The sequence below is a fragment of the Ixodes scapularis genome, unplaced genomic scaffold, assembly GCF_016920785.2.
Source record: "Ixodes scapularis isolate PalLabHiFi unplaced genomic scaffold, ASM1692078v2 PGA_scaffold6__148_contigs__length_123643588, whole genome shotgun sequence".
Taxonomy (NCBI): Eukaryota; Metazoa; Arthropoda; class Arachnida; order Ixodida; family Ixodidae; genus Ixodes; species Ixodes scapularis.
In genome coordinates this window covers 119,590,548-119,606,388 of record NW_024609881.1, presented here as the reverse complement: position 1 = coordinate 119,606,388, position 15,841 = coordinate 119,590,548, and the positions used below count along the sequence as shown (strand labels likewise).

Here is a 15,841-nt window from a genome sequence, read left to right as displayed (position 1 = left end):
AATCCAGCGGGTGACTGATTATCTACTCAAAGGTAAAGAAAGCGGAATAGACCATTCGCTTTATTACCCAAGCATCAAGGAGAGTGCAGGGATTGGTGTTCCCTGCGTCACTCGCGCACGCCTTCCCCGTATAAGAGATTCGAAGTAAATAACCGAAATATAGCGTTGACGAACGCGCGTGCAAGATACCGTTTGTTTTAGGCTTTTGCTTTAGAACAGTTACTACTGCCGAGGCGAGCACGCGCGGCGCCTGGAACACCAATCCCTGCATCCTCCTTGATGCTTGGGTAATATAGCAAGAGGTCTATTGACATAAAAAGATACGTAACGCATGAGCATTACTTCAACGCCACTACGTAAATGGGAATATTATCGTACAAAAACTAATATATCGATGTTTATTAGCAAAAATAAAATGTTACACTAATGAGAAGCTGACTGTCTGGGAAACAGTTTTTCAAAGGAAAAAAAGAGACTAGAAAGAGAAAACATGGAAGCCGCACTGCCAGCAACATACGCAAATATGAAAGTCGCCGTAAATGCTGGCGCTTTTGGCATCCGGCGCCTTGCCGAGACTGCCTTAGCGCCATCTCTGAACACGTCTATTCCCACAATATTTGTTGCTCCGATTCTTTCTGGATCTGTGTCCCGGGGTTCCCAGACAGTGAGTGCTGAATTAGCGCCAGTGGTCAACGACGATACGAGTCGGACAAGACGCAGAGCCGCTAGCCGCCTGAGAACACCGGCTAAACTAGCTGTACCCCCCCGACTAAGATTTTTTGATCGCCTTCTGAGTCACTCTAGGTGACTAATGCGCGAAAAATCCATCCGATCCGACGTCCGAACCAACAGTCCGAATGCCGCTCCGAATTGCCGCATGCGACAGTTTGAGACACACGCTTCCGACCTTACATGCGACACGACGATCCGTTCGGTTCCGCCCAGGACCCAGGAGATCCAAGCGTTTCAGCGGAACCCGGAGGTCATCCCTGGTCTGGTTGATGGTTCAACTCGCACGAGCGAAATTACGAGCTCGTTCTCAATAGCGCGTACATTCTTTGCTGGGGCCATCTTTCTCGAATGGGCCAGCGGGATCAACGCGTCCGGCTTCCCCTCGCCTGTCCCATTATTGCGTTCGCTTGGTCCCGCCAGACTCAGTGGGTCATCATGACGTTCGCGCTAGCTGTGCTGTCATTGGCTGGACGCATCCGACAATCCGTCCACCGTGCGAAACTATCTGGCGCAAAGGACGCACGTCGGATCGCCGATCCGACGCCTGAAGCGACCAAATTTTTCGGATCAGGCAGTCGTACTGCCGGATCGGACGTCGGATCGGATGGTTTTTTCGCCCATGTGTCTCGCGCTTAAGCCCCGAGTGACACGGTCGGTGAATATTGGGTGCTTGCTCAGCTGCGATCACCGCCTGCCACGTAATCATTTTAATCGACGACCGTTGGCAGTTAAACAGGTGCTAGTCACGTCTGGTGAACACGGCCGTAACTGTCGGACACCAGACCGCACTGAGGTTGCCCCAAACCAATCGTTGGGCGCTTCAAAGGCGAGTCGTCTACGGCACGGTTGGCAGAGTGAAACTCTGGCACCTCCACATGCTCAAATTTCACGTGATTTATGTTTGTTGCCCATGGGGCTGTAAGTTTGGCTCAAACTTCATCAAACTCACTTAGGAGGTTAAAACGGGCGAAAGCTACCACCCTTTATAAAGGAGACAGCCGTTATTATTGATACAACATCCAGAACTATCAGGCGATCTACAGACGACGGCGCAGGATGGCGGCGGCCAGGAGCCGGACTTGCAAACCTCGAAAGTTACGTCGACTCCTCCAGCCATGCAGTACACATAGGGCTTTATTTTTGTCGGAATTACGTTGTTCGGTTTTGGAAGATAAATTTTCCTCTTCTTCTCTTTCCTTTCATAAAATCCGTGCTGAATACGACATCCACGCCACATGTGCAAAAAAATATGGCGTGGATGTCGTATTCAGCACGGATTTTAGGTTAGATAGATTGACACCTTTTGAAACGGCTCAGAGGGGCTGTCAGAAGGCGCATAGGGAAAAGTCGGTGCCGTGTAGCGTAGGCGTGGTGTATGAGGTTCCTTTGCCGTGTGGTTTTAAGTATGCAGGCCAAACCTCTCGGTGTTTAAACGATCGTTTAACAGAACACAAAAGGAATGTTAAAAATAATGCAGCAAATTCGGAGTTGGCTAAGCATCTGGAGGAGTGTAGAAACTGCACAACGGATTGGTCTGGAACGGATGTAGTTGTTAAGGAAAGGCACGATGTTAAAAGGGTGGTAAGAGAAACAATTAGGATTAGATCGTTGGGAAATTGCATTAGTCAACCTTCTATGCAAATAGGGAACCGCTGCAAGCAATTTTTACAATTTTAAGTGCTTTTCTTTTTTTTCTTCTTTTCTTTCTTCTTTTTTTTTTTTTTTTTAGTTAGTCATTCTGAAAGGCTTCTTTGGTGTGTATTGTCTGTGGTGTGTACCGGTGTGTATTGTCTGTTTTCTACAATTTTGGAGGTGACCAGTTTTGAGTGGGATGTTGTTGTGGGCTGTTGTCCTGTTTATTGTGAGGACACAAAAGAGTTGCTTGGGGCTTTGTGAGGCATATCTTCTGCTAGAACCTTTTCACTTGGAAACGTTGGGAGTGTCCGCTTCTTTTGTGATACAGTGGAACTTGTAAAGTCACGGTGCAAAGGACAAGTCGTATGTGATTGGTTGTTGACGACCAAAACTAACTATATAAGAGGAAGTTGTTGAAATAAACGTGTAGCTGAGTTTGAAACCTGTCTGTTTTTTCTGTTTCTTCTGCTCTTCAAAAAAAAAAACAAAAAAAAAAACAGTCTCAGGGTAAACGACGAAATGGTTGAAAAAGCATTACTCTCTCCGTGTTTTGTTGATTCCAAGCGAATGCAACACGCTAACAGCATATTTGATGAGAATGTATATAAATGCCGGTAAAAGCTTTGTCACTACCAAGGAACGGCGTGTTTTTGCTTTATATCAACATTTCATTGGTTTAACTGACCAGACAATTACTGCGACATTCCATCTTCGTGCCAAGCGATTTTCTAGCCTGACCAAATGCTAAATAACAATTTGTCGCTCTGCTGACATGATAGCCTCTTTTTCAGTTCTGTCTTTGCTGAGTTAATATTGAAGTTTATTATTGATGTAGAGAAATCTATTAACACTTTTAATGTTACCCACACGTTATGACTAAAATCAAATTTCTTTGTTTTCTTTCACCTGCTACATTGAAGGAAAACACATAAAGTGCATTTTCGTGAATTTGGCTTAAGTAATACATCTTCTTGATAACAAAGACAATTTAATTACCATCAGCGTTTAAGAATCCTCGAATATAGCAGTTGCCTCCAATCAACACAATATGGTCAAGGTGTTCGTAGCCTTTACGCTTACATTGTGTCATCTTGATGCTCGCGTACCTGAACTTTTTTTACTGATTTCTAGATCTGGACAATAATTGTGTTTAGATAGCGCACCTTGTTCAAAGCTCGTTAAATAAATTGTTTTTCTTTTGCTCAGGCTGATCGCCGAGAAACCCGAATGCACCGGCATGTCGCCTTCACCCACCGGTACCAACTCCTCAAGTTGTATATTCAGGAAACGTTATTTGCATTAAAAGAAGCTTTTAATAAACATTTGGATGAATATATTTTGTGTTCGTATATAATTCTTAGTTTATCAATCATCGCAAATAACTTTAATAATGGCATGTTTACATAGACTTTGAAATCGAATAAACTAAGAAACTGCCGATGTAATAAATATAGGAATTTTCTCAGCGGAAGTCACAGAATTTATTGTAGAGTTCACAGGTCTCTTGCACGACCTTCTTGAGATCTTGATTGCTTACAGTGGAGGGGCATTTGTGAATCAACTTCCCGGAGATATCCTTTAGTACAGTCACACCAGCTAAAAAAGCGCACAATTTGGACGCGTTTCCCGGTTTTGATTTCTAATTGAAGCGCATCTTTGCGCCCGTGGTCCTGCCCCAAGGTGGTCGCGGCGCGAAACCACCACCTCGCGTCCCTCGTATCATCTAGGGAAATTGGGCGTCTCTGGGGAGCAGGACCGCGGGAGCAGAGATGCGCTCCGATAAGAAATCGAAACCTGGAAACGCGTCCACGTTGAGCGGTTTTACGGAACGCCGTAATATACTGCCTCTGCGTTATATGCTTCTAAATATAGTTGATTTGGTGATTTGCGATGCCGCAGAGTAAATTTGTAATTGGAGCCATATGTATATTTTTATTAATTAAAAAGTTAATTACCGAATTTTCATTATTAGTCGACTGATCGTTGCGATCAGCCCCCTATGTTGTGTCCTCCTCGCAGTATAACTCACCTGCACAAACCGCATTAGTGCAACTTTCACGGCTTTTTAATAGAATTTTGTTAAGTAAAAAAAAAACACCTTGTATATATGCACACTTTCAATAGAACACTTAGATAAAACCATTATCGCGAAATCAACGCCCGCCGCTGTTGAGATATCCCGAGCACGGTCACGGTGTCATGCATCGTGCCGTCGCGGTGGCGTCTGCGGTGTCTTCTCTGTTCCTGGATGGGCTTCTGACGCCGGACGGACGAAGAGGCGCAAGAAAGAGGGCACTGATAAAGCCCATCTATACGGAAAGCAGCGCCATTGAAAAATAATCGGACAGATTTTCACCCTCTAGAAAAATGCACCTCCTGCTCTTCAGTTCCCCTATCCACTGTCACTGATTGGCCGAGCTTCCGTCCGGTTTCGGTTTGCCACTTCCGTCTGCCATTTGTGCCCTCCCATGTCGCAGCCTCGCATTCTGCGACGGTGTGCATGCGTATAAATACTACGTTGCTGACCTCCTGTCGAAGCTTCTTTTTTATCGGTAGGGCGGATGTCTCGTGTCTTGCTTTTAGAGATGTCATAGAACTTCATCTATAACGTGGCGTTACTAAATCACTTGCGCGCGTCTACTAAACGCTCATTCAGTTTTTTTATTTCTTTTTTTTTTTTATCAAGTTCTCACTTCGGCGTGCAAAGGCAGAAACAAAAAGGCACAAAAGCGATGATATCTGCTGTCGACTCTTTTGGAAACAAGCGTATGATTACGGCTTTGCATTTGATAACAGAAACGTGTGCACCTTGGCTTCTATGTCTGCAGAGTAGGAAATAAGATTAGGACAATCCGTCTCGTACTTCCAATTTATTGTATCAATGTACATAAAGCGGAAGATTGCATCTGATCTCGAGCCGAATGATCCGAGCCGACACACAGCCGAAGCATCAACAAAACTCGCGTGCCTGATCCAGACGCAACCAGACGCCACGGAAAGACATACCCAGTAGCCAAGACGTCAGAGACACCGGCAACTCATATCCTAGAAAAAACACGAAGTCTTCGAGTCGAAGTCACGAGAAAACCACCGATGTAGCAAGTGTTTGCCAGCAGTCAGTGGCGTACTAACTTGTTTTTGAGTGGGGGGGGGGGGGGGGGGGGGGCAAAACACATGCCTTGCCCCCCACTCTGAAAACTGGGGAGGGGGGGGGGAAAGCGCCCCCCTTCCCCCCCCCCCCGGTTGGTACGCCCATGCCAGGAGTCACCTGTCGCGGCGCGCGTCGAAATGAAAGAGGGACAAACTTGCGGAGAGGAGGAAAGAGCGAGATATTCTCGAGGGACAAAGGGCTTTGAGAAACATTCTCCTTGATCCGCACGCTGAGCTGCTCAAGAAGATGGGTAACCACGCATGGGGTGGGAAGCCGACACTGAGCGTCTGTTCGTTGCGGCCGCCCGATACGAAAAGGACAAGTGACTTTTCCAACTCATATATTCTGAAGGGCAACGGGATCTCTCCAAAAGACAGTTAAAGCGATTTCAATGGATGCCATGCTTTCACTGAAAAGGTAGGGACAGACTCACCAACCTCTCAAAGAACTATGACAGGTATCTTAATCCTTTTAGAAAGTCTTGAGAGGTACGTCAGTCCCCTTAAAGGAACCATGAAACGATTTTGAAATCGAAAGTCATCCACCGCACGTCGTAAAAGGTGCGAAAAGAAACACAAAAAAAGGGAGCAAAAACAAAAATTCTTCGCCATAGAACTTTTAAAAGAAAACTGGACTTTTTTGGACCTTCCTTCCTTCGAAAGCTTTCTGGCTTTTCACAGGGATGCATCCGCAAAATCGCAGCGCGTCATCCAAATCCACGTCACCTATTTGGTAAGAGCCTACCTCACCAGCACTGCGATGATAAACAATAAATAGCCGGCGAATGTTTTCTACAAGTTTTGTTAAAGAATATTCAGATGCGCATTTTGTCGCATAATTAGAGATGTGACGAATATTGCCGAATTTGATAATGCTCAGAGTCAAGCGCCATCTATCGTGTGGTAAACGAAGCAAGAGAAAGACCCTACTGCGCCTGCGCAGTCGATCCCCGAGCGTCTTCTGCTGAACGGGTTTACGCTTTCTTCTTGGAGCAGACTTTCGTTTTCTGGCTGCTCGAGTAGTGTTTACGTTGTTTGTGATCGATCGCTCGATGGCTATGCCGTAAGGCTGCGGTGTACCGAAGTGCCCGAATTACAGTTCCTGCAGTTCGGTGGTTAAAAAGAAGCAGTCGCAGTTTCACCGCTTGCTTGTCGATGAACCACGTTGTCGCAGAATTCGACCATTTTTCTCTATTTTGGAGTTTTCGTGAGGGAACGCATCCGGTTCTCGGTCGCTCCTTGCGCCGCGGGTTGAGCGGGAGAGCTGGGGCCATCGGCTGGGTGCTGTTTCGCTTCCCCCGCTAATTAGGAACTGCGGGAGAGGTTCCGTCTCGAGGAAGGGTCGGTGGAATGTTTTGTCCCTAACTCGGGCGGTTTCTTCTTTTTTTTTTTCTTCTTTTTTTGTTGTTTTGACAAGAAAAGAAATAGAAAAGTGACGACCTCGGCTTGGTTTCGATCCGAGTCAAGACAGTGTATGCCGAGACTGGACCGGTGGGTAGACGCGACACGAAAGTTGGGTGCGACAGCGGGTGCGGCGGAACGCGGGAAGAGCTCGGAGCTGCTCTGCAGGCCCCCCAAGTGTGTGTGCTCGTGGATGAGTGCGGTGCCGAGGAGCATCGCACGGAGCATCCAAGCACACACAGACTTCCCCGTTTCGACCAGCGTCGCAATGGCCCCACGTCAAGGCCCGTTCACACTCTTGCAGCCGAGTACGACTGAGAGAGGAGCCTTGTTTAAAACCTCTTAAAATTTCTTAGGAGGAGAGAACGCACTGGCACGCTGGCGCCATCTATGCGGTGACCCTGGAACTGCATTTCACAAGAGCGAAGGTTTTGCGGTATTTTCGACGTCAAATGTGCGTAAAACCCATGAGAAAGGCTCGTTTATAACGTTGACAAAAGGTTTTCGAGCAAAGAAAGAAAGGAAAATGCGCGAGAGGAATAGAAAATATGTCGGACCACCAAGTTTGCACTGCTACCCAACAGATGGCGCCAGTGTGTCCTCTCGTTGTTAGAGGTTTTGAGGAACCCAGTTTTAAGAGGTCGCATGAGTGCGAACGGACCTACACCCACACCCGCAACATATCTAATTGAATTTCGCTTAGCTACGATGTATCCATGGCTATGGGTACATCGTAGCTAAGCATCGTAGAACAATGTTCGCAAATTCGTGTCGAGGGTCGTTCGACGTCGTTCACCTCCTTCGTTTTCCGTGAATGTCGAGCAGAAAAGCTTGAATGGCAGGCACTTACCAGTCTTATTTCTCTCAATGGAAGATAGCACAGGTAATCAGCACGCATAAAAAGAAATTAAGTGGAAACTTTCAAGAGAGGCCAGAAAACGTCGAATGTAAAACCGCACAAACGTAGGTAGAGAACCGCGCTGAGCGGGTCTTCACAGTCCAAGAGAGTGGCAGAAAATTTCTTGCTGATAGAGGGCGCGAGAGTCGCACCAGCCGCATCATCATCAGCAACATGGCGGCGGCCTAGGAGCGTTTTTAGGAAACGTGTATAGGTTCGTAGGTTTCCGCATAGCTTTCTTTGAATGCGAATGCTCTTTTTATGTTTTGCAGCTTTAGTGCCGCAGCTGCTGCGCGTTATATGGGTGCGCCGGTCAACGAAGGTTAGAGTTGAGTTCTCCGCATCTGTTCATAAAGCGAGACTCCTGTGTAACCGGGAAAGCGGTATAGACAGCACGGCAAACAGAGCTTTCAATGGAAGATGTAGTCGCTCATCGCACTTGATATTGGAAGAAATTGTACATGTCATCAAGCAGAAGGTAAGGTTTCTATGTTCCACTTCGTTCCACTTGAAGAAAACAACAACAAAACCAACATAAACGTGCGCTGCTTAAGTTAAACACTGCGTTTACTGCTACAGGGTTGGTCGAGCTACACATTGAAGGCTTCTACCTAAAAAAAACTTCTGATTTGTGAAGGTTAGTATTGTTTTAGTATACAAAGTAACGTGCTTTACCTTTTACTGACCATGCTGCGTATCAGTCAAGCATTAAAAGTGCTCTACTGACTTAGTAACACTTAAATAGAGCAAGAAATTCAGCGTTTGTTGCCAAGAAGAAACGGTTTAACTGCCGATAATAAATGTAACTTTACATTGGCACCCATTGGATGCAAGTTAAGCTAGTGCCGGTTAAATCCGGAAGCGAGTAAAGCCGCCCAGAATTCCAATGTTTTTTTGTGTGTCTGTGAACTGCGATATTTAGTAAGGGCTGCTCCGCTCGTATTTCGCTGCTTAAAATTATCGTTGTAACATCTCCATTCACAATAACCGACGTCGATTAGTTTTGCCTACTACCTCGGATCCAGTTTTTAATGGCAGCGTGTTTTAACTCCAGTTGCACAGCACGTAGAGCCAGAATCTCAAGTTCAGGGGTTTGGCAGTTGCTGCTGCTGGACTGCGAGCGGGTCCCCAGCTCTGCGGCGCTCAAAGACAAAGCGCTGACACCCCGGCCAAAGGAAAATCAAAGTAAAGGCATATCAGAGTTCGACACGACACCTTGCACCCCTGGTCTTACTCCGTATGCGCAACCTCTGCTGGCCCATCACCAGGCTGCGCAGCATGAACCGAAAACCACGTGGATGGTTGACTGTATTCCAACCTATCTTGATAGTGAATGTAAATGTTCACTGCATGAGCCATATTGAATAATTTTTTGGTAAATGAGAGTGCAACGACGCTGAACATGCTAGGCATTGGATCAATTGCTCACATTCCTATGAAGGCGCCTGGGTTACACTAAATTATTCTATCACTTGGCATTCGGGTTCAGCTTCATTTCAATTAAGAGTAAAATAAGATTTCTTTTTCATATTTCGAAATTAATAGAAATGAAGTTACCGATTGTTTTTCCAAACTAAAAGGTGGTGGTTTTCTGAACCAAACTAACATAGGAAGCTCCGCACTTATATGTTGCGAGATTTGACTGAGGATACATTAATAATGTTGGAAGTAAATCCGTCAAATTATGCTCTAATGTGACCTCCAAGTAGATGGAAATATTTTTAAAAGCCACGCGTTACGGTTAGAGAAGTAAACAGTCGAAGTAATCAAGAATCTACTAAAGGGTCAGTAGTACGTTTTTTCTAAATATCTGAGCTGCAGGAATTTGCTCCTTCCTTTTGTGTATATTTAATTGAGTTTATTTGCGTAAATGAGAGTATGCTTGATAGTTAGTTCTATAAAAATACATGTCATGGATGAAGAAAGAATAAACAATTAAAACAGGGACAACACAACTACATCTTTCATTTTCTTTCTTTTTCTTTGAAAGATGTAGTTGTGTTGTCCCTGTTTTAATTGTTTATTCTTTCTTCATCCATGACTTCAACCAACACGCTCTTCTAATAAAAATACACTTCCCAAATTTGTTCGTCGCTTGAAAAACTGGGAAAAAGCCTTTACTTTTCTGCTTACGGTGCTGAGCGCCCTGAACAGTAACATATTACTAATGCGTTTAGTTTTAGATGAATGTCTGTTCAAGGACACGGAACACAACAGTTACAAGCTCTAAGTTTATTACGAAACCATAGTTTTTTTTTTTTAAGAAGGGTCATGCAAAACTTTTAAATATTCGAAACGTAGAAGCGCTCGAAACGAGGACAAAAGAGGCGGACAACACAGAGCGCTGCGTTTTCCTGTCTCCTCCTTTTTCTTCTTCTCAAGCGCTACCATGTTTTTGAATACCTAGTACCAACTCGCCCAATGATCTGTACTGATCAGTTTTATTTAAAAAAAAAGTGCGTTATACAGATACACAAAAAAAATTCAGACTTAAGAAATGCTGACGAGAGATATAAATACAGGCATGCCTCATAATTATGAACATCTCCATCTCTCGACCCCCCCCCCCCCCCCCCCCCCCCCAGGCGCCCATATTGTGAGTCGTCCATTATAATAAGAAAACATCTGTATAACTACTCAGTCTGTTTTCAAAAAAGGTGTCTATATATACTAACGTATTTCTATTAGCCAGGCTCATATCCCAACGAAACGACTGCGAGATTGCAGGGCTGTTGCCGTTAAGGCATATAAATATCTTGTATTTGAGAACACCGGAACGATAAAGTTGAGACCCATTCCTCAAGTAATATTTCTATGGAATGCTTTCCAACAAGGAATAATTTAACTGGAATATAACGTTTATGTTCCTGTGACGATAATAAACCATGGAAAGGGTGAACAAAGGCGACAAAAGACAAACACAAATCTCCAAACGCAGCTGTACCTATAGTAAAGATACACGACATGATCATTTTTCGCTTTCAGGTTCACTGAGGATGGCACATCGAAGATATAGGATATATCGGGGCATATTGTGGATTTTCATTGCTATAACAGCAACGATGACATATATATACAAACTACGACGGCACAAAAACTGTGCACCACCATTCAGCTACGCTGTCCAGCTTCGGAACTTCGCAAACTCCAGCAGTGGAAAGTTCTGGAACCCTGGGGAAGTGTTGCGCTTGGGACACGAGGGGCTGCCTTTCCCAGTGGAAGACACGGATGATCTTCCCACGGCCCACAACACCGTTTCCACTTGCAAGAAGCGGTCCAAATACATATTTTTCGTTAATTCGACGCCTGGGAACTTTTATCGCCGAGCCATCATGCGAAGCTACTTGAGCAATACCAATTTCTCTATGTACTACCGGTGGACCACCGTCTTCTTCGTTGGACTGTCCGCAGACAGCGCTACAGCAAAGCAGGTGGAAGAAGAGGCGGCCCAACATGGCGACGTCGTGGTGTTACCGTTCCAGGACTCCTTCAGAAACCGGACCTACAAGTTTGTCTACGGTATGAAATGGACCATCGAGAACTGTCCGTCCGCGGAGTACGTGGTGAAACTTGATGACGACATGGTGGTCAACGTGTCCATGGCGATGAACTACCTGAGGGCGCATTCCACAGGTGAAAAGTTAGAGTGTCACTGCAACGTGTACAAGAACGCGCTCGTAGTACGAGACGTGAAATCCTAGTGGTATTTATCAGAAAAGACGTATCCCAAGAAGATGTTCCCACCGTACTGTGCCGGAGGTGTCGGCTTGTTTAAGTCCAGTGCACTCCGAGGTCTTTACAATGCCTCATTTTACCTTCCTTTCCACCCAATCGACGATGTGTACGTTACCGGTGACTCGTCCTTGATCGCTGGCGTGAAACTAATTGAAATTAACAAGTTAGTTTCCTTCTCCGGATACGATTGGTTGGGTGTCACGTCGGGAAAAATTATGTTTAGTCAGCTATATTACCCCGAGCTTAGCGAACTGGCGTGGAGAATTATTTCTGAAAGTCTGACACGGAAAAAACGGCAGAAAAGAAAACAAAGAAGACGATTTATTTTTAGACTTCCAGGAACAAAAATGACAAATAAATGATTGAAGCAAGAGTAAGTAAACAGTCGAGTTTGTTGATGCCTAGTGTCCAATGTCACGGCTTCGTCCGTCAACAAGAAAAAAAGCTCATCGACTAAAACCTACGCTTTGAAGGATGCCTTCATGGTCCATAGATTTTTACATTTATGGCGAACTCCAAGTAATATTACGCGGTTTGACTAACCTTTCTGCCGTATTCGGCAAAAAGAAATTTAAAATGAGATGATTGATAATATTGCCAGAAAGACTTGCGCACGAAAAAGGTAGCGGATAATTTTCATTTTTGTGGATAAATTAACCGATTTCGTAGAACTTTATGAACAGATATATAAAGCAATTTTTAGTAGCTCTAAGAACCGCTTACTTCTTTTTGCTATTACGTCGCGTGGCTGGCACGTCTTTTTATCAAACTAATCAGCACGAAGGTTGTCCCGTCCTTTCATTTCCCTAATGTATACGAGCGTAGTTTGAACCTTAGCTCAACGCAAGTACATTCGTGTTAGCTGAAGCGCAAATCTCTCGGAATAATCAGGAATTCGTAGGGATTTGACTCGGCGGCGGTGCACTGTTGAGGTCGGTTGACCCATACAGCGCAGCACTAAGGCAATACAAATGGCGAATACGCGTGGTTCTTTCTGCGCGCTCTCGAGCGCTCCTTCCGGAGCCCGCGAGATCGGGTGGTGGAACGGGAGTGCGGTGGCCTGATCGGCTGATTCTTTCCGAGCAGTGTTGCGGAATGGGCACCTCCATTCCATTGCAATTCAATTCCGGGGAATTAGAGTTTTGATAATTCTATTCCTTTCAACTCCTAGGAATGGGGACACTGGGCCCATTCCCACTCCTGGAATGGCTGAGTCGCTCCATTCCATTCCTCCAATTCCTAAACGTTAAAAGTGTCACTTGACAGCTGCATTACGTTGCAGGGTTGGGCAGAAATATTCAGAAATGTATTTGGAAATACAAATACCGGAATAGATGAAAATAGTTGCTAAGATACTGATACTCAAGTCTCAAATATATCTATAAAAATGTATCCTGATACGTATCGGAAATACATTTTAAAAAGAGGCAAAAAGTCTTTGGAAATACAAATACAAGAATACATTTTAGGGAGGGCAGAAATATAAATACTGATAATGCAATACATTTTTCAAATTTCTTTGAGACGCCAACTGAGATGAGGCTTTAAGTTTGAAGTGGAAGTTTTTTTTTTTTTTGGTCCCGAAATTACTGTTCCCCAAGCTTGGCACTTCGCCTTGAAGGTAGTGGTTCCGGACGAAGAGTCCTAAATGGGTATAAAAAACGTTCCATCAAGGATTGACCGCGGTACCTTCTCTGGCATCCCGTCTGACTGACCAGTGATGCGAAAAGACTTCGACCTCTAAAATAAATTCCATCAAAACATCACCACTTCCTTGCCCAATAAGGGCGCCCCTGTCAGCACTGCATGACGTCCCGGTGGGATGAACCAGTATTCTTGAACCTATAGGTGTTGCCTTGAACATCAAACTTTACCCACGTTGTGAAAGGACAATACATACTTTCGTCGTAGCTGACCTCGTTGAAGACCATGCAGGCAGTTGCATTTGGAATTTTCGAGAAAAGTGGACCACCTGAAGCATCCTGAAGCACATCTGTTATCTTCTGTTACGGTTGAAAAATCGATATGGTGGCGTCCCTGTTGTGACGGTCCCTCCTGCCGACTCTCCACCTCCAACGCATGAATGGCAGTATTCAAGTTTCGCCTAGCATCCTTCAAACAGGGACCTCGTGGATTGGACCTGAGATGGCCGGCACAGGTGCGAGCTCTTCGAGAAACCGCGCGCTCAAGACGAGTCGAAAGTGTACGAAGTCTGGGTCCGCACAGCAAGGCCACATCTGGCCTCCTTCCTGGGTATCGGATCACCAGAGCAGAAGGTCACGTTCACGTCGGCTGATGACGTACCAGCCGTGCAATATTACAGGCGCAGACGCATTCGGATATGTGCTGAACTTCACTAGTGAAAGGCGCCACCGCCGCCCCCCCCCTCCCCCTCCCCCCTCTGATTTTTGCTTTGACGCTTGTTTTTTGTATTGCATTTTTTTCTTTTGCGCATAAGTCTGCTAGGGCCTTACGCGGGTTCGCAGTTTCCCGCTCATTTTATTTCTGAACAACCGACTCCCTGACTGGCTCAGTATAGCTGAACGTAAAAAAGAAATAAGTAAATAAATAAATAAATAAAATATAAAGAACCTGGCCCATTCCATTCCGGGCAAAAGGCATCTAATTCCATTCCCATTCCATTCCCCTGAACGTTGCCGCCATTCCATTCCCATTCCATTCCGGGGTCGCGAAAAAGCGGAATGATTCCGGAATCATTCCAACTCCCGAGTGGCAACTCCGCAACACTGTTTCCGAGTGCGCCCCTCCCTTTTAGAGCGCTCTGTAGCACTCCGTCTGTAGCCGTCGGAGTGGGGAGCGGCGCAGGCGTCACGTGGTGCTTGGACGGGGGTCACGTGGTTTTGTTGACGATAACCGGCAGTGGTCTGCGGTGGTGTGCGGGGTCAGGCATGACGGCGATGGATATCCGGTTCTACAAAGTGCTTGTGCATTCGACGATGCGAGAATTACAACGGACGGGACGACATTCCCTTGTGCCCGTGACAGGAAAACTTGACGTGGGAACTATTCCCCGTGCTTTTTCGAGATCGTCCGTCTCACGGCGGTGAACCCGCTAGGCCGAACCGATGAAGAAACAGTTCGCAGAGCTCGCCGCCGTTTTACTGGGTTTTGTGTACGCTTCAATGAATGTTTAGGTTTGGTAAGGGTGCGCTGAAAGGTCTGTGTCGTAAAATAAAGGGAGAGCCGACTGTAATGCAATGTGATTTGTGTCGCATGGCGATACATGCTATGTCCTGTGGGCGATGCTTGCACGACATTCTGCCGTGAGGAAAACGCGGTTTATTAATTTTTTGATATTGGCCTGTTCTGCCGTGCGCATGACCGATATCGCAGCCAGGGTTGGGCAGTATCGCGATACAAATGTATCGCGATAGTATTTCAGAAATACATTTCGTGTCTGTATTTCTGTATCGCGATACATTTTTTTCACCAGTATCTGTATTCCTGTATTGAAATACATTTGGAATGTTTCTTTGTATTGCGATACAATAAGGATAAAACGTATTTCGTTACATTTCTTGAGAAATACTCCCCCTTCCCCCCCCCCCTCTTCCCTGAAAAAAAAAAAAAAAAAGAAACAAGAACGAACGCATTTTTTTTTTTTTTTTTACTTCTGAGGGCACCAGAGTCAAGGAGATGCTCGGGCATTGCTACTATGCTGACCAAGGTTCCTTTTTATTCTGCAAACTATTTTTCTATGCGTCCTCTTCCCTCTTCTGAGAAGTGTTGCGTAGTCGGGGACTCGAACCAGGTGGCGTGCCAGGAGTGAAGTCAGAGCATCTTAGTGGAGCAGGTCCTTAGCTAGGGATTTCTTGAGTCATTGTTTGGTGGCATTCAATTCCCGCTGCTAACCGTCTCTCTCGTCTTAGCGTACAGAATACACCCAGCCGGCAAAGCTGAGTCACATTTCGTTGCAGCACGAGCCTGGCGGTGGTTGACTTGAAATAGTAGGAAGTCTCATGCTGTGAAGTTCAACACATATCCGAATGCATCTGCGGCTGCGCTCGTAACATTGCACGGCTCAAGGGTACGTCCTCAGCCGACGTGAACGTGACCCGCTGCTCTGGTGATCCGAAACCCAGAAGGAGGCCAGAAGTGGCCTCGCTGTGCCATCCCAGACTACGTACTCCCGCGACTCGTCTCGAGACCGCTGTTTCTCGGACAGCTCGCACCTGTGCCGGCAATATCAGCTCGCGATCCACGAGGTCTCTGTTTGGATAATGCTAGGCAAAACTTGAGGACTGCAATCCGTGCGTCCGTGGCGGAGGG

At 45.8% G+C, this 15,841-nt stretch overlaps 1 pseudogene; it reads left to right on the top strand.

The window, feature by feature from the left end:
• Window positions 1–10,812: 10,812 nt before the first annotated feature.
• On the top strand, window positions 10,813–12,093 carry LOC115311120 (annotated as a pseudogene).
• The last annotated feature ends 3,748 nt before the right edge of the window (window positions 12,094–15,841 follow it).